This window comes from Pinus tabuliformis, chromosome 1_2, assembly GCF_031772625.1.
Source record: "Pinus tabuliformis cultivar Carrire ecotype Pingquan chromosome 1_2, CPIR1, whole genome shotgun sequence".
Classification (NCBI taxonomy): domain Eukaryota; kingdom Viridiplantae; phylum Streptophyta; class Pinopsida; order Pinales; family Pinaceae; genus Pinus; species Pinus tabuliformis.
This window is the reverse complement of record NC_142298.1, coordinates 882,626,060-882,646,356: the sequence shown is the minus strand read 5'-3', so window position 1 is coordinate 882,646,356 and position 20,297 is coordinate 882,626,060. Positions and strand designations below refer to the sequence as shown.

At 40.6% G+C, this 20,297-nt stretch overlaps 1 pseudogene; it reads right to left on the bottom strand.

The window, feature by feature from the left end:
• Positions 1-7,384: 7,384 nt before the first annotated feature.
• On the bottom strand, positions 7,385-16,083 carry LOC149208779 (phosphoacetylglucosamine mutase-like; annotated as a pseudogene).
• Between the last annotated feature and the right edge of the window lie 4,214 nt (positions 16,084-20,297).

The following is a 20,297-nucleotide window of genomic DNA, read 5'->3' as shown; positions in this document are numbered from 1 at the left end:
AAGAAGACAGTGGCCGCGGCCTCCAAACGAGGTCCCTCTGCACGGCAGCTACAAATGGACAAGATTGTGGAGGAGTACAAAGACATCTTCACCTCCCCGGCAGGGGTTCCTCTGCACTGTCAAGTCAAGCACTCCATTGATCTGACCCCAGGTGCGCCGCTACCCAATGGACCAATTTATCGGCGCTCCGTTCTGGAGAACAATGAAATCAAGAGGCAGATTCAGGAGCTCCTACAGAAAGGTCACATCCGTCCGAGTTCTTCGCCCTGTGGGAGCCCGATAGTGTTGGTACAGAAGAAGGATGGGACGTGGAGACTCTGTATTGACTATCGGGCGCTGAACAAGATCACTGTCCGTAATAGGTACCCGATCCCGCGGATTGATGACCTCCTAGACCAACTAAAGGGGGCGAAATATTTCAGCAAGATCGATCTGAAGTCAGGATATCACCAGGTACCAATTGAACCCTCAGATGTGTGGAAGACTGCCTTCAAATCCAAGGAGGGCCTCTTCGAATGGTTGGTCATGCCTTTCGGATTGACGAATGCTCCTGCAACCTTTATGAGGCTAATGGATGACATCTTGCGGCCATTCACCAACTCCTTTGTAGTAGTATACTTGGATGACATTCTGATCTTCAGCCAGAGTTGGGAAGAGCACCTCCACCACATCCGACAGGTTCTCCAAACACTGCGGCAACACAAGCTATGTGCCAATTTGGAGAAATGCACTTTTGGCATGACCGAGGTCCAGTATCTGGGATACATCATTGATGAACAGGGGGTGCATGTCGATCCAGCCAAGGTCCAAGTCATTCGGGATTGGCCCTCTCCAACCACTCTAACAGAGCTCCGCAGCTTTCTAGGTCTTGCCAACTTCTACCGCAGGTTTGTGTTGGGATTTTCTCATATTTCTTGGCCCTTGAGTCAAGTCACCAAGGGCGGGGCGAAAGCAAAATTCTTTTGGTCTGAATCTCAACAGAAGGCATTCAGGGAGTTGAAGGATCGCCTCTGCACGGCACCAGTGCTCGCGTTACCAGATTTACAACAACCATTTGAGGTCGAGACAGATGCCTCTGACTATGCTATTGGGGCAGTCCTTACTCAACATGGACATCCAGTGGCATATCACAGTGAAACACTTTCAGACACAGTCCGGAAGTACCCCACTTATGATAAAGAGATGTATTCCATTGTACAGGCCTGCCGACAATGGAAGCATTACATTTTGGGGAAGGAAACGGTCATCCACACAGACCACCGACCTCTGCAATTCATACAGACCCAAGGGAAATTGCAGAATGATCGCCATCAGAAGTGGTCTACATACCTGCAACAGTTTCACTTGAATATCAAGTATAAAAAGGGCAGCACCAATAATGTTGCAGATTGCCTCAGTCGACCACCGATCATGGCGCTAACCACCGTGCTCAACTCTTGCGGGCACGAGACTTCTGATTGGCCACTTCTCTACAAAAGCGACCCAGAATTCGGCCACACATACCAGACACTCTTGGAGGGTCGGCAGGTTGCAGATTTTCACCTCCAGGATGCCCTATTATGCCACCTCGGTCACCTTTGTGTTCCTTCAAGCGAGCGTGCCAAGATGATTTGGGAAGCACACTACAGTCGGGCTGCTGGGCATTTCGGGGTCGAGAAAACAGTGGCAGTACTGCAAAACTATTTCTATTGGCCGAATCTTCGACAGGATGTTGGGAAGTACATCCGATCATGTACTGCCTGTGCCATTGCCAAACCGACCATTAAGAAGCAAGGCCTCTATACCCCGTTGCCTACCCCTAGTCGACCTTGGGAATCCATCTCCATGGATTACATGTCAGGCCTTCCTTCCACTAAGCATGGAAATGACTGTGTTTTTGTGGTCGTCGACAGGTTCTCAAAGATGGCCATTATGATGGCCTGCAAGAAGAATATCACAGCAGAAGCCACTGCTAAACTCTTCTTTGAACGAGTGTGGGTGCACTTTGGGATCCCACAGTCTATCATCTCAGATCGGGACAGTCGGTTTCTCAGCACATTTTGGTCCAGTCTCTGGTCAATGCTGGACACCAAACTCACGAAGTCCACAGCCTTCCATCCTCAAACTGATGGCCAGACAGAGGTTGTCAACAGGATGATTGTGCACATTCTGCGCATGTATAACTCAAAGCATCCACGCACATGGGACGAGAGCCTCCCCTATGTTCAGCACAGCTACAACCGAGCTCTTCACAGCTCCACTGGCCATAGCCCTTTTCAGGTGGGTTTAGGATTCCAGCCACTATGCCCCATTGATGTGGCCATGCCACTTGCAGCTACTCACATGAATTCAGCTCATGTCCAGTCCGAAACAGATAAGGCCACCAGCTTCATTGAGCGCATCCAACATATTCGCCAGCAGGTCCATGACATTCTTGAGAAATCAAATGCCAAGTACAAGCAGCGACATGATCAACACCGGGTGCCACACAAGTTTCAGGTGGGCGACAAAGTCTGGTTGCATTTGCAAAAGGAACGCCTTACTGGAGCCTATCGGAAATTGAGACCACTTCGATATGGTCCTTACACCATTACTAAGGCTATGGGAGACAATGCATTTGAGCTCAGCATTCCCCCATTCCTTGGCCTGCACCCAGTGTTCAATGTGGACCGCCTTCGGCCATACTTTCCACCATTGCTAGACACATCCGACATTGCAGAACAGCTCAAACCCACAGAATTAAATCCAAATTGCATGGAACAAGCTGCAACTGATCGGATCATGGACACACAGATCAAGAACACTCGCCAACAGCATATCCAACTGTATCGAGTTGTCAAAGCAGGCCAACTCCTTCAGCAGGGCAAGTGGCTCACCAGGGAACAAGTTCAGCAGAGGTTTCCTCATCTCATGGAGGAGCTCAACGCAATGGGGACCATTGCTTCCTAAGGGGGGAGGAATGATCCAGGTGGATATTGGTGGCCACCTGCCAGGTTCACCTGGACCCCCACCATTGTCTTTCTCAGCATTTTCAGTTTCCTTAATTGTAGCAGAGTTTACTATTTTTAGCAGTTTTTCGGGTCCTGAACTTCCGGAGCCGTTTTGAGGCCCTAAACGACGTTTTTTTGGAATTCTGGGGCAACCGAGCCTTATGTTACCTCCCAAAGTGGTAGTACTCGGATAGATCTTTCTAACGAGCTATCGTACGCGTCAAACGGAGATCGTATGCCAAAGTTACGACCCCGGGAAATTGATGTACCAATTTACCCAAACGGGGCCCACAATTTGGCGTTTCATCTTCTAGGGTTAGGTTTCGGTATGTGAAGGGTTTTCCATTGTTTCTCAACAATAAATAGGCCTTCGAGCCTCATTGTAATACAGTTCAGAACAGTTCAGAGGCATGTAGCCATCACATCTCTTCTCAGAGATAAGCTACCATCGCCCTAGCTAGTTTATTGCCATTTCTGTTTGTAAGCATATGTCAGTATTTTCCATTAATGAAATGAAGTATTATTTCCGCTGCATCTTTGTGTATATGGTTATCTCTGTAATTTGTTGCGTTCCTGCTTAAATCTGGATCACAACTCCTGGCTAGGACGGTAATGAGAAAATTCCACAGTGATGAAGTACCAATGCCGGTAGTTGTGTTGGCCGATTAATGCATAGAGGGGGTCCAATTCAACTAGGTTGAGTTCCTCTGCGAGGAATTCTTGTTCAACTGCAAGGAAGCCCAGGAGTAGGGTAAGAACTTCCACTACATGTGGTTTCTCTTGTTCATTTTGTTGATAGCGGGAGAATTGCCAGAGGACAGTCGGTTCCTGAGCAATGAGCATGACTTACCAGAGGCCGTAAAGTACACGTCGCTCTAGGCTACCAAGGATGCAAAGTGGATTTGCGATAGGAAGATCTCCTAGGTTCTCATGGAGGCAAGCATCTGGATGTGGATTAATAGGAGGCTGGGCCTATCCCCCATAGTACACAATAGTCTATGGAGCTTTGCAAAATTCAAGGCGGACATGCACAATATTTGTATCAAGGCGCAAAAGGATCCAGTGCAGCAGTGGACTAAGCTCCCCTTCATCGCCACTGATGATGCAATTTTTTAAGTATTAGGATCATGGCCTCCCGAGTGGCATGCCCCGGATTTGGTAGATTTGGACAGGACAACGGCACAGAAAAGAAATGATGAGGCCAAGCTGTGTGTGACACAGCTGGCCGAGAAGTGGCACAATGGAAAGGTAGCAACAGAGGTAAGGGCAATCTGCAAGGTAGCATAGGCAGCTGCGGAGCAGGAAAAGGCTGTCGAAGTAGTAGCAATAGCGTAGACAATATGGGACACAACAATGTAGGCAGAGGAGGGTGAGGAACTATCTACGGGATAGGAGGAAGAGGGCACAGACCTTGCAGAAGAAGGCGCAGACCCGTGCACAACTTCCACCCAACTAAAAAGGTCAGGTGTCACAGAGAGATCGGGTCCACAAAAAAAGGTCAAGGCTTCCAAATTGACCATCGACCCAATCACGTTAACGGAAGCTGACCTCTACGACATTGGCGAGATGGTTCGTGATGTGACCAAGGATGTGCTCCAAGAATTCATATCAGAGTAGCAGACTATGGTCGAGGCCCTAAGGGCATAGCTACAGGAAATACAGGTGAGGCCCCCATAAGAAGGAACTGTAGCCACCTACATCACAGCAGGCACATCAGCAGCAGAGCAGATGCTACATGCAAGGATGGCCAATACCACAATGCTACCGGAAGGGGTGCTAGCAGTAGAGAATGAGATCGATAGAGCTGCGGTTCGCAGGATCAATGGACTTGGCCTTAATTTGGCTTCCATTTTTCTAGAGACACTGTACCAACTACAGGATGGAATAAAAATAGAGCTCTACGCCAGGGGGGGCGTGCAATTCAGGTGATGAGTGAGCAAAAGATCAACATCGAATAGCTCATTCTGTAGCGTGATGAACTAGTGTCAGAAAACCAGCAGTTAGTATAGATAGTGGATGAAGTGTGGTGGTGTGTCCTAGAGTTTTCCATCGCCGTGGACCTGCCAAGAGAAGTTCGGATCCATTGTTTGGCAAGTCGAGTCTAAAACACGCGCGAGGAAACAACATGAGTGCAGCTACAGCTAAACCTCCAGATTGTCAAGCTGTGGCTGAAGGCGCAGCCTTCCACTCCCCCGAAAGTTAGAGAGCAGCACGTTAGCGCTATCCAAACAGGGTTGGAAGAAGTTGGACAAGAAGTAGAGGACTGTACCGGTATGTTGGACCAAGCCTTTGGTGTCTTCACATCATTGCACAAGGACCCCAACATACAGCGCCTAGAAATAGAGGCACGCGAACTTCAGGATCAGTACGATATTGTTAGACGAACTGCGCAGACAGTCATCCTCACTCAACGGCTCGCAAAGATGTAGCAAGCAAGGGCATTGAAAGAGCTGGTGGATGCCACAAGATAGAAAGAAACACTTCTCAAAGCACGCATCCAGCCATGGATTGATGAGGCCTTCACCATTACGGCAGATATTGAGGGCAAGCTCGCATAGATGCAGGGGTTCTACATGCTAAGGCAGGGATTTTATGCTCACAAAGAAGGATGAGAAGAGCACATGTAGCAGGTCCATCAAACCGCAGAATAGTGTGGTGCGGACCTCCGAGCAGTGCGAGACCAGTTGGAGGGGCTCCACACCAAGATCGTCACGGTAATTGATTGACTTGGGGATGAGTCATGTTGTTTGTGTTTAGGGCCTATTAGGTGTCGGATCCCCCCACAACATGTTTTGGGTCTCAAAACCTAGGTTTTGATCAAATATATTGTAAGACTCCGTGAATTGCAAGCGTAGAGTGCGAAGTATAGGTTGAGTCATAGGGTTGTTCACCCTACGCTTTTTAATGTAATGTAATGTCAGGTCAGCCTACCCATGGTCCACAGACCATGGGATTGTATAAATAGAGCGAGGCTCTAAGTTGTAAAGATAGCTACCTAGCGGATGAGCAGATTAGAGATAGAGCATAGAGGAAGAGTCTAAGTGTATTGGGTTGTAGTAGTAGAGTGCACAGAGGCCTTAGAGTCTGCAGCTGAGTGCGCAGGGTGGTGTCGATTCTGTAACCTTGAATGAAGAAAGAGAATTTGATTCCAATTTTTGTGCATCTTCTTGTATATTTCCTTCTATACATTTATAATGTTTTGTTTATCACGCGCACTTATCTGAATGCTGGATATACTGTTACTTATCACTAGAATTGGACAAATAAGTTAAGTAATTGGATAATAACAGGTTAATACTAAGGAACTTGGGTAATAATACAGATTGCACCCCAAGCAGGGCTGTGCAAAGGCAATACTATAGGTTGCAAGGAGCTAATAGATGCGCGTAGTGATTTTCATGCAGAGTCAAACCGCGGACCGCCAGAAGCTCATCAGACATACCTAAGGTGCAGAAACCTGGTTCTAGCACCCTCCCATACTACTTCGGGTGAGACCTGAGTCCATGTTCTGCACACTGTTGCCGAAAGGGCTAGTAGTACTAGCATTTGTTTGGCTAAATCACCTCTGAACCTAGGTCAGGCCCATACAAGCCAACAATCATAATCGACAAGGCTGTATAAAAATCGACTACTTATGTAGGTTGATTTTGCGATCGAATTTCTTTCGATTTTGCGTAAGCATTTTAGGAACATCACTACAGCCACACTCCATTTCTGGCATATTCTTTGTTAAATAGCTTAGCTTACTTTTTGCTTCTTCCAAATCCCATAGCTTTATTGTACCACTAGCAGCTCCAGCAACAACTAAAGCTTCTGCAGAATCAAAAGTCACAGACTCCACAGCACTTGAATGACCAGATAAACTCTACACAATTCACAATTAGCATCAATTTCATGGAACTTTGGTTCCTTGAAAGGGCTCCCCTGAATGTTTCAGGGTTGCAAGTGGAATCTCCACAGAACCTATTTGGATGAAAAAATTATTGAATTTATGTTTTAAGCCGATGGGCAAGTTGTTCTGAACTAAAATCTTCCTTGCACCACCTACGGTAATCAATGTCTACAGAAAATCAAAGCAAGAAGATTGCCAGAGCGAGAAGTTAGAATTATTAATTTCTTTAATTTAATTTAGCTTAGCTTTCACAATACTGTAATCAATGTCTGCAGAAAAGCAAAGCAAGAAGATTACCAGAGCGAGAAGTTACAATTATTAATTTCTTTAATTTTATTTAGCGTAGCTTTTGCAGAGTATCGTGAAGAAAACTCAAGACTTAAAATAATTACTAACTACTTTTGCTTTAAGTTAATTTAACCTAGCTTCCATGGAATGGAAATAAAGATTCACTTACCTTGAGCAAGTTTGTGATTTTATCAGTAACTAAAGGGACAAATGTTTCGACTTCTTGCATCGGTCGTCATTGAAAGAATGCATCATTGTAGTCATTTCCACCGATCTCTCCCATCAGAAACAATGCATTTGAAAAATGCTTATTACAGTCTACTTTGGTTCCTTGAAAGGGCTCCCCTGAATGTTTCAGGGTTGCAAGTGGAATCTCCACAGAACCTATTTGGATGAAAAAATGATTGAATTTATGTTTTAACAATAAACAAAAGGTGAGGGCATAATAAAATAACATAGTTAGCCATCTTGACAAAGTAGGGAACCTTTCTATTTTAGAAAATAACAGTGCCAAGCAAAGACAAAATAATGCATACTCTACCAACTCCTTGGACCTATATATTGCTGTCACAAATGAGAGAATTAAAGCATTATAGATGCCTGTTGCGATTACATAAATACGCTGCCATAAAAAGCTTACAATAAAAAATAAAGCCACGACAAAATTTAAAACTGACCAGAATGGCATTCGGTTTTCCAATAGCCCACATATTCACTTTGTGGTCTTCCCCGCCCATCACCAGAACTCTGGAAGACTTCTTCCCAATCTTGAGATAGTTGACATTGGAGGCATGCGCAACAAACTCCTCCAATTTCAGTCAGTCAAGGGAAAAAAAGATCTAGATCTCAACAACCATGATGATTAAAGCTTGTAGTTAGCAAAATGTTAGGTTACTTTACTTTTTGCTACTCTAGCTACCTCTGAATCTATTTCCTTTTCTTTTCTAGCCCAGAACCTAGCTAGTTTTCCGTTGCTTTTGGTGTTGCTACCTACTCATTTCACTTCAGATATGGCGCCTATTATTAAAGAGCCATTCTTCTGATTTCAAGGCGCCCCCTATTATTCTTATTTGTTTCTGACCCCAAATAATTACCAATTCGTTTGGGCGTTGATGCCTCTGTAACGAAGTGGACGAACCCTACAGCAGCGAACAAGGGCTTCAGTGGGGCGTAGGCCTATAGTCAGTTGAGTAGAGTCTTTATTTTCGTGCATTGAGGAGACCCATCTACTCCAGTATGTATGAAAGGTAGGCAATCAACTGCATTTGAAGCCGTATCTCCATAAATACTTATTCATTGCTATAATTGCAGAAGAATATGCCGATAGGAACTTCCTTCCTGCTCATGCCGCCTTTGTTCTGTTTTTGTATGCTGCACTCATTCTCTGATTATACCTCTTGTGGTGAGGTAGGAGGCATGGTCACCTACTCCCAGTCCATCCTCACTGAAAAACTATGTGCTTGACAACTTAGTTTCTTCAAGGCAATCATTCTCGTTACACCTCTCGTGGTGGGCAGGAGGCAGGAGGCACGTGTAGCCCATGCAAATCCTACACAAAACGCTATTGGTTGGCTTGGTATCTACTTGGCCACTCTACCCTCTAGCCTTGGTACTCATCGTGGGCAACCCATACACGTGCATTCCTTTTATTTCAAGGTTTATGAACTATACCCTTTCAGGAAGGTTACCTAGGATGGGATGGGCTCCTGGGCTCGCTTTGGTTGGGCTACTTGGATTTGCTTATAGGATTTGATCCTCAGATACTAAGCTTTAATACTTGGCTACTCAACTTTGCTACGTGGCTTGGCTCCGCTAATCCGCTAGAGGGGTTGCCTAGGGATCTGTGCCTTGTCCAAGAACAGATCATGCATGCAACCTAAAACTTAACTGAACTGAACTAAAGACCAAACTGAAGACTAGAGAAGACATGCCTAAGGCATGCATGTGCTCTCCTAAATCACCTATACATAGAAAAAACTTGCCTCCCAACCCAACCTAGTGTTGTGCCACCAATAGCTCTACATAAATATCGAGGTTGTTCATCCTACTTAGGGCAGGGACTAGATGTCATGCAACCCCCTTGTTTACATTAGACAAGGTTGTAGAATGTATGCTTTATAAGATTTCAATGATATTTCAAGGGATAATGAGTACAAAATGAAGTTTTGGTTCTAATATCCTTCACTTAATGTGTAGTACTCATGTCTGTGTAAACGACAATTTATCAATTTCTTTTCTAGTGAATGGAAACAGTGCACTCAATGGGAGCACAACACAAAATTTTGATGTTCCAAACAAATTAAGTCATTGGGTAACCATATGTTATCACAAAGAGAAAACATAATAATACAAAATATCTAAACTAATATAAATTAACACAATCACTTAAATGTATTCACCACACCCTTCTTCTCAGGCAATGCTAACTATAATCAGTTGTATGGAGAACTTTTTTAGAACACTAAAGGTGCTTCCTTACGTGAAAGACCACAATGAGTCCAAGTCATCAAAAATAGATGAAAAAACCTTCAATTATCCATGCGGAAGGTCCATAATAGTGTATTCCATGTTTGAATGGACCATCGCATTTAGTGAATAATTACCTCTACCAATAACAAACCACTCAATGCATCCCCAACTGCTTGATTGATCAAACCACTAATGGCCAACAATATTTGAACAATCCTCCTCTGTTATGAGACTGGAACTTAAATTTAAATAAGTGTTATAAATTACAAATATTCATATGATCACATTATCTATTTACTATACTAAATACCAGTAATATTTCAGTTACTATAGCCCATTTAGAGTCAAACAAACATATTGATGTAGAAGAAATTTGTTCATCACGTTGGGTTGTGTTATTTTTTTGCACCATATATTAGGTTTGGCGAACCTACCTATGGTTTTCTGCATTATTTTCACACATGGTTTTGGATGCGATGGTTTTCGGTCCATGGTTTTGGACATGATGGATTTTGGTCCATGGTAAAGGATGCTTCGACATGTATAAATATGTATTGTAACATTAAAAGGAACATAATGAAAAATCAAGCTAGTAGTCCCGGTTTTGGGATCTAGGGGGGAATCTCTGTGTATATGTGTTTTATGTGTTATGCTGTCACATTATTTTTTCTTGTGTTTTAGAATTCGTATGCAAGTAATTCTTGTACGAGGTTAAAACCTACATTTGGTATTAGAGCCATTTTGGCTTCAAGGGGACACCTTTGTTGTTGAGGGGTTTCGCTCAGGCGTGTGGTAGACCCCGTTCAGTGGGAGACCTGCGGGATCGATTCTAGTGGTGAAAGAAGATGGCGAGCAGTGGAAAGATAGATATCGAGAAATTTAATGGTCAGAGTTTTGAGTTGTGGAAACTCAATATGGAGGATCTGTTGGTAGATAAAGATCAGTGGATCACCGTAGATCCAGATACTAAACCAACGGGAGTTTCTGATGGAGAATGGAAGAAGTTGGGTCAAAAGGCAAAGAGCACAATACAATTATGTGTCCCAAATTTAGTATTGTTGAATGTATCAAGGGAAGCTACGGTGAAGGCTTTGTGGGACAAGTTAGGGACTTTGTACCAATCTAAGTCTCTGGTGAATAAATTGTTCCTACGGAAAAAGTTGTATAACTTGAGGATGAAAGATGGAGACTCGGTGTTAGAGCATCTGAATGCGTTTAATACTATGGTAAGTAAATTATCATTTGTTGATATCAAAATTTTAGATGAAGATAAGTGCATTAGTTTGTTGTGTTCTCTACCAGATTCGTGCGATAGTCTGGTTATTGCAATAGGTAGCAATGCAATTACCTTACAGTTTGATGAAATAGTCTCATCCTTGCTGACGGAGGAGATGAGATGGAAAAATATGGAAAGCCAGAATGGTGATGCCTTGTCTGTACAAGGATGGTCCCAGAACATAGACAAAAATAAGTCATCGAGTGGGAGATCTAAATCTAGAGGGAGATCTAAATCTCTAGGAAATCCTGTAAAGGTGGTGTGTTGGAAATGCGGAAATGAAGGGCACTACAAAAGGGACTGTAGATTTAAAGCTCTTGACAAAGGAAAGGGATCTGATGATGCTCCTTCTGTAGAGGCAAAAGCCACCTCAGATGAAGGTGGGGGTGTGTACTTGTCTTCTTCAAGTACACATGTAGATCATGAGGCATGGTTGATTGACTCAGGTGCATCCTTTCACTTCACTCCCCATAGAGAGTGGTTCTCTAAGTATGAGAAATATGATGGTGGTGATGTCTTCTTAAGGGATGATAGGAAGGCTAGAATTGTTGGTCGTAGAAAGGTAAAGTTTAAATTGCAAGGTGGAAGGGTTAGAACACTTTTGGGTGTTCTACATATTCCTGTATTGGCCATAAATCTGATTTCTGTAAGCAAGCTGGATGATGCAGGTGTAAAAACAATGTTTGAGAAGGATACCTGCAAGATGGTTCGGGGAGCACTGATATTGATGCAGGGAGTTCGGATTTGACCTTTGTAAAATCTACAAGGTAGCCCTATTAGTGATGGGTGCAATAGTTCTATGGTTCCTGAAAGTGGAGCAAAAAAGCTAGTGGTCTCTGGAGAGGAGACCATGTTGTGGCATCAAAGGCTTGGACATATTTGGGAGAAGGGCCTTCAAATACTTCATGTTAAGGGTATGGTAGAAGGTATGAGTAATAGCTCTCTGGATTTTGATTTTTGTTAAAAATGTGTATATGGAAAGAGAAATTGGGTGAGTTTCCCCTCTGGTGGTAAGAGGGCGAAACAGATATTAGAGCTTATGCACAGTGATGTGTTTAGACCTATGAAGGTTCCATCACTGGGTAAATCTGTGTACTATGTATCAATTATAGATGACTTCTCAAGGAATACATGGATATATTTCCTTAATAAAAAATCTGAAGCCTTTCACATGTTTAAAGAATTTAAGGCTCTAATGGAAAATTGGACAGAGAAGAAGATAAAGGTGTTGAGGATAGGTAACGGTGGAGAGTTTTGCAGTAAGAAATTTGAAGAATTATGTAAGAAGTGTGGTATAGCATGGCAGAAGACTACTCCATATACACCTTAGCAAAATGGAGTTTCAAAAAGAATGAAAAATATGTTGATAGAAATGGCAAGAAACATACTCAGCGGTGCTGGGTTAGGACAGGAATTCTGGGAAGAGGCAGTGGAGATAGCATGTTACCTGGTCAATAGATCACCTTCATTAGCGTTGGAGGATAAGACTCCACAAGAGGTATGGACTGGTAAGAAACCCTCTCTTTCACATCTGAGGGTATTTGGATGTGATGCATATGTACATGTTCCAAAGGGGAAACAAACCAAGTTGGATAGTAAATCTGAAAAGTGCATCTTTATTGGGTATAAGGATGGTTTAAAGGGTTATAATCTTTGGAACCTAGTAAGAAGGAAGGTTGTGTACAACCAAGATCTAGTGTTTGAAGAGGTGAAAGATGTTATTAAACATGAAGTCCAACCAAAGGAACCTGAGAATATAGAGTTTGAGGTCAAGGAGGAAGAATCAGACTCTACAACGAAGGAGGAATCAAAAGATGAAGAGCCACAAACTCCAGGTGTGAGAAGATCAGTTCGAGAAAGAAGGCAACTAGAAAGGTATAGTCCATCGACTTTCTGTTCAAATTTTTCTTTATCTATTACTAATGATGATCCCGGAAATGTGAAGGAAGCAATAGATCTAGAGGATGGAAAACTCTAGAAAGAGGCCATCGTTGATGAAATGACATCTTTGCACAAAAATGTGGCTTGGGATATGGTGGAGTTGTCAGCTGGAAGGAAACCCATTGGCAGCAAATGGGTGTTCAAGAAGAAAACAAATGCAAAAGGAAAGGTGGAGAAATACAAAGCTTGGTTGGTAGCAAAAGGTTATTCTCAAGTGCTAGGAATTGATTTTGGTGATATTTTTTCTCCTGTTGCCAAGGTAGCTTCTATTAGATTACTTTTATCCATTGCTGCTGCTTTTGATTTTGAGGTAGAACAAATGGATGTGAAGACAACATTTCTTCACGGGGATCTGGAAGAGGAGATCTACGTGAAGCAACCTGAAGGCTTTGTGGTGAAGGGTAAGAAAGAACTGGTATGCAAGTTAAAGAAGTCTCTGTATGGGTTAAAACAGTCACCAAGGATGTGGTATCAGAAATTTGATACATTTCTACGGGGACTTGGCTTCACCAGAAGAAAAGCAGATCACTGTGTGTATTTTAAATTAATTGGTGATCATGTTATTTATCTAGTCTTGTATGTGGATGATATGTTGTTGGTTGTAAATGATAAAGAAATTATCCAGGATTTGAAGACCCAATTGTCCTCCAAATTTGACATGAAATATTTTGGTGCTGCAAAATATATTTTGGGCATGGAAATTAAAAGAGATCAGGTAAAGAGGAAGCTCTGGTTAAACCAGAGGAAGTATGTCAAGACAATATTGTAGAGGTTTAATATGCAGGATAGTAAACCGGTGAAGGTTCCTATTCCTGTAGGTGTAAAGTTGTCTGCTGAATAGTGTCCTAAGACACAACAAGAGGAAGAGGACATGTCCCGTGTTCCATATGCAAGTGCAGTTGGTAGCCTAATGTATGTGATGTTCTTTACTAGACCATACATTGCACATGTATTGGGAGTATTGAGCAGGTTTATGTCAAAACCAGGGAAGGAGCATTGGATAGCAGTAAAGCGGGTTTTCAGGTATTTGCATGGCACTAGTGATTATGGTTTGTGCTACAAAGGAAGACCACGATTGGACAAATTTTTGGATATCCGTGAATTTGTTGATGTTGACTAGGCTGGAGATCTGGATCAGAGAAGATCTAGAAGTGGGTATGTGTTTAACCTATTTGGAGGTGCAGTCAGTTGGATGAGTAAGAAACAATTTGTAGTGGCACTATCAACTATAGAGGCTGAATACATGGCAACCACTCATGCAAGCAAGGAAGCAGTTTGGTTGCAGAGATTATGTTCAAGTATGGGGTTAATACAGGGAGCTATAAGGATAGACTATGACAGCCAAAGTGCAATTTTCTTGGCAAAGAATCCTGCTTACCATTCAAAGACAAAGCACTTTGATGTTCACTATCACTTTGTGAGGGATATGATAGAAGAAAAAAAGGTGTTTCTGGTAAAGGTGGACACTTTGAAGAATAGTACAGATGCACTGAAAAAATTTGTGAGCTCTGAGAAGTTATCTTCGTGTAGGGCAACAATGGGCGTTGCAGGGCTAGATAAATGACTAAGCTCTCTTGTGGCACCTTGTGGAAAGAAATAAACAAGTGGGAGAATGTTGGGTTGTGTTATTCTTTCCACGACAAGCCAATGTAGTAAACCAAGGGGTTAGAGGGGGGGCAGAGACCCCCTTTCATTGCGTCGATTACGCAGCCGGGGGGGGGGGGGTCACAGGGGGGACGGTAGGCCCCCCTCTTCGGGGTGTTTGAGGGGGGTTGGTAGCCCCCATCTACGAGGTTGAGGCTAACGCCCCAGGAAAATTTTTTTGGACCCTATATTAGGTTGGGCAGACCTACCTATGGTTTTGTGCATGATTTTCGCACATGGTTTTGGACGTGATGGTTTTCGATCCATGGTTTTGGACACTATGGTTTTTGGTCCATGGTATTGGATGCTTCAACATGTATCAATATGTATTGTAACATTGAAAGGAACATAATGAAAAATCAAGTTGGTAGTCCCAGTTTTGGGATCCAGGGGAAAATATATGTTTATATTTGTTTTATGTGTTATGCTCTTGCATTGTTTATTTTTTGTGTTTTAGAATTCATATGCAGGTAATTTTTGTATGGGGTAAAAGATACACAATGAATGCTTTTTACCATAGTAGTAATTCCTAAGAAATAAAATAGTTCCATGTCCATTTTCTTCAAAGTATATAACAATATAATATTCGGTAGCCTTCTCATGTAAATTACTTCACTCCAATGGAAGTGAATACAACTTCCAAACCAATTTCTCTCAAGCACCTTGTTGAAGCTCCATTAGCATAAGCACTCTGTACAATTCCTAGTGTAATGGAATGGCACTCTTCAATGAAAGGATTATGAGCTATCTTACTGTTGGTGAACTTTTTACCTCAAAGGGTTATGGAATCTAATTTCTTCTTAATGAAAATAGAAAAAAGAATCAAGATTTTATCACCATCAATTAGCTGAACACCTTTTTCTCTATAGACAAGATATAGAAATAAACTAGTCTATCTACATCACCATCCAAGATTGCACACCTTTTCAAAATTAGTTACTATGTAATAGAGAAACATAAGACAAACAAAAACAAGTACTATATTCCATTACAATAAACACAGAGGAAAAGAAAGCCACATTCTTCCAACATCATCCCCTCCAAATCCATTGGCAGCGACCTTCTCCTTCTACACAAATCCAACCCCAACACTACCATTGAGACCTCCCTCACCTTCCTTGTCAGAGTTCCTGATATTTAGTTCAATACCCTCTAAAAATCATTTTAATGTATACAACTTTTTTGAACCTACTCCATTTACTCCATCTACCACCACTCCTTGAATAGGAGGTTCCAACTTCTACACTCTAGGCCTTCTTCCCATAAGAATTCTACACGGAAATGATTGTACTAAAAGATAAATGTCAATGATTCAGTATATGAATATAAAACAATACTCAATACTCAATATTCATTAGTAAGGTGGCTCAATAACCTTTAGAAACATTCCCAATCTAGTGAATTCAAAGAACAAGTACAAATTAGAGAAACCTATCAAACATTACACAAAATTCCCAGATTTCCATAATGAGACATTAAACACACTTATGTGAACTTGAAATATGGATATAATAATCATTTTTTGTTGTTGGCATGCATTTTCGTTTACTCTGGACCATCCAATGAACTAATGGAGTATTCAAGATATCGATGTCAACTGCCATCACTCCTTTCACAACACCAATTCCCTTTATAAGTATCAGTAAAGATTTTTTTTAGACATATATTTGGGAGATATTCTGTTGTGCCTCTAAGAGTATGCTAGTATTATATTTAGCACTGAGTAGCTCTTATCCACTTGGCCTTATGTCGCTTTCCATGAGTACCACCCAAGAATATTCCTCCCAACATAACATTCATGTCTTTTTTATGAACTCATCAATCAACTGAAAAAACCAATGAAATCAATGAGGTACATAAATTCAGGGAATGATTTTGTAACCAAGTACTACTAGAACAAAAATAAGGATTCAAGTTTACAAAAGTAAAAATATATTACCTCAATTGGATACACATAGGTACAAATAAATACGGTATTATTGTTAGGCTCCAAAGATCACCTGTACAAAATTCCCTGCATTAAAAACATTGATGATAGCATCTATAAAGGGATTCCATTCTTAGGTCAACATGCCACCTCCCAAATCAGCCACCTTCACACCATTTTCACGTGCTAGATTATGTGAGGTTGTGATCATTAATCCGGTAACATATCCAATTTTCAATGACCTTAGAGCATCCAAAAATCCAAAAATGAATATGCTTAATGACAAAATAAATCCATTTTATTGAAACCCTGTTATCCTATAAGAAAACCCGACAAAATTATTTAATATAAAAAAATGAAAGGAACCATCATGACAAATCTCCTAAGGAAAAATGGCCCCGAAATCTCATTTGTAGAAACAATTTGAAACTACCATTTAATACTTTATTTTTTGCACAATAGAAACAATATATAGTGCTTGACCTCATAACAAGTTGTGGACAAATTTCAACCACTAATTGTTAAACATTTTTCTACCGAGGGAACCATTCAACATCATAGGTAGGGGAAATTCCATCAACAATTGTATTTGTTTGTGTGTTTGTGTGACACTTGGGTACCGAGGGACACATTCAACATCACATGTAGGGGAAGGGAAGGTCCATCAAAAATTTTATTTGTGCGTGTGTTTTTGTAACACTTTGATACTGAGGGACATATTCAACATCACACGTAGAGGAAGGGAATGTCCATCAACAATTGTATTTGTGTGTGTGTTTTTGTAACACTTGTGTGGATAGACTTTTAAATAATTTTAACTTTTTAGATCTATCTCAAGGAGGTCACGAAGACAACTGGGTCAGTGAAAGTGGGGTAATGTTATATATCCCACAAAAGTTTGATTACACAAAACATTGGCTCACACACTTCCATAAGGGAGTCATTGATAAGACATGGAGCTATCATGATTGTTCATTTAAGTTGGTTGACTGCATGGTCACATGCCAGAAATACCATGTGGCAAACCTTTAAATACATCAAATACCACTAATAAACTTTTAAGTACATTGTATTTTTAAATAGTAGCATGTGGGATGAAATTTGAAGGAAGGAAAAGCAACGATAATTGAATTATGGAATGGGAATAATCAAACCTATCCACATTTTGAATCCAAAAAATTATCCCATTTATCTACAAAACACAACATCACTGTGCATAATTTGAGTTCATCTATGAAAGTACACCACAAAACCTAAAATCTACAAATATTCAAACCTTCAAGTGAGAAGTTTCTTTCTCTTTGTTAGTAAAGACACCTGTTGATTCAACCACATACTTTATACCAACCTCACCTCATGGTATTTCCTTAGGATTTATACAGTTTTCAAACCAAAATGTAAATAGTTATACAAATGGGAAAGGATAGACAATGTCAGCGCAGACACTCTGTTCATGCCTAAGTTCAAGTAATAATTGACCTACAAAACATTTTCATTGATTGTTGTAAAAAAATGTATGACCTAAAAGAAAATACAAAGACTGATTTTTCTCCAAAGTGTAAACTTTTTTAGTCTTTGACCTTGAATTCAAGATGCTTCCATTATCCGTGGACACTTTCATACTTAAACATATAAATATGGAAAATAACAGGGGCACATAAATTACTACAAACATATTGACTTGCCAAAATATGGTAGAAGAAGTAAATAAAACAAGTTAATAAAATTTTCATGTTTCAATTTCTATGTAAAACACAAATGTTATTGGGAATAAATTAGAGAATGAAAAAGATTAAATATTCTTCTACTATACCCTTAAAGGCCAGTATAAACCTATGACGATATAATGATAATGGTATAATCCTTCTTTAGCAGAATTGTCTAGGCCCCATTGGGCTCTTTATTGAAATGTATCCCTAGTTAATAACATTTTCCTTAGGTTTAACCAATGGAACAATTTTTATTTGACTTGTTCTTTGACTTTCCATATTCTTCTCCACCACTAGCTGGTTCTCCTTGCACTTCTTCAGTAACCAGCCTAGATGCATCTTAAATATGAATCTACTAAGTGTCTAGAGGGATCAAATTTATTTTCATTCTAAAAGAGGTTTTCATCTCATGATATTTTATCCCTCTTAGTGCTTGGTAAATTCAGAGTTAAGATGGATCTAAGCTAATTTAATTATATCCACCATACTAGGCTAGAGAGCACCTCTCCGTGCAAACATTTCTCATCTCTGATTTTGTACCTAGAATTTGGAAAAGATTATGTTTCCTCATATCTGATTTTGTTGAACTTAAACTATACTCTTATGCCATAGCCATTCCATCTATCGTTTGAAACACCTTCCAAGGCTAAGAATGGCCTTTATGGTTTTTCCAGCACCATTTTCAAATGGTGGTTGTAAGAATTTGCAACATCAAAAAGGGGGAAAGTACTATTATTGTGAAGAAATTCAATAGTTGGATTAGGCATCTTATAGGTTCCTTCACACCTTACTTGGCATACCTCACTTATCCTAAGTTTCTCATAATTTTCTAATACACAGAAGGGAGATATTGAAGAAGATAATTTCACATGATAATTGAAATAGGATTATATGGGAGACTAATTAATTACTCAAATGATAGAGGATCCATCTAGACCGTCACCTATTATTATTATCTACAAACTCTTGGTCGCTAGGGCCTTCCCAAAGGAATGTATATTAACCCCCATCCTACATCTTCAATTGATTTCAAATTTCTTTCCACTTTATGGGAGGGAACCCTAATTTTTATTTGGTGAAGGAGAAACGAAATTTAAGACACTTTTTCATAATCCTTTCAAGAATGGATATAGGAATGTGTGCTATAGTATTCCAACATGCAAGGATAATCATTAATACTTAGATCTGCTAGTCCTTGAATATCGTCATTTGGCTTCCATCTTCCTTCTGTATTTCCATGCCAATCATATATTTATCACTAAGTAGATATTTTCCACTAGGCCTTATGTCTCTTTCCACAAGTACCACCCTAGAATATGTCTCCCCACATAAAATTCCTTAAATTTTTATGAACTAAACAATCAAATGAAAAAAAACCAATGAAATCAATGAGCTAGAGAAATTGAAGGAATGATTTTGTAACCAAGTACTACTAGAACACAAATAAGGATGCCAGGTTACTAAACTGGAAATATCTTACCTCCAACCTCAATTTGATACACACATGTACAAATAAATATGGTGTTATTGTTAGGATCCAAAGCTCACTTGTACAAAATTCCCTGCATTGACAACATTTGTGATGGCATCTGCAAAGGGCATCCATTCTTGGGTCAACATGCCACCTCCCGAATTTGTCACCTTCGCACCATTATCAGATGTTGGATTATTTCAGGGTGTGATCAATAATCTGGTAATAGAACTAGTTTCCAATGACCTTAGAGCTGCTAGAACACCAACAATGAATATAGTTGATGATAAAAGAAATCCATTGTATTGAAACCCTGTTATCCCATAAGAAAAATCGATGCTTATAACATTACAAACAAAATATTTAAAAGAAAAAAATGGAAGGAACCATCATGACAACTACTAAGGAAAAAATGGCTCCAAAATTCCATTTGTAGAAACAATTTGGAAATGGCATTTAATACTTTATTTTTTGCACAATACAAACAATATACGAGGCTTGACCTCATAACAACTTGTTGATAAGTGTCAACCACTAATTATTAAACATTTTTGTACCAAGAGACACATTTAACATCACGGGTAGGGGAAGGTCAATAAAATATTGTATTTGTATGTGTTTTTCTATAACACTTGTGTACCGAGGGACACATTCAAAATCACAGGTAGGGGAAGGGAAGTTACATCAACACTTGTATTTGTGTGTATGTTT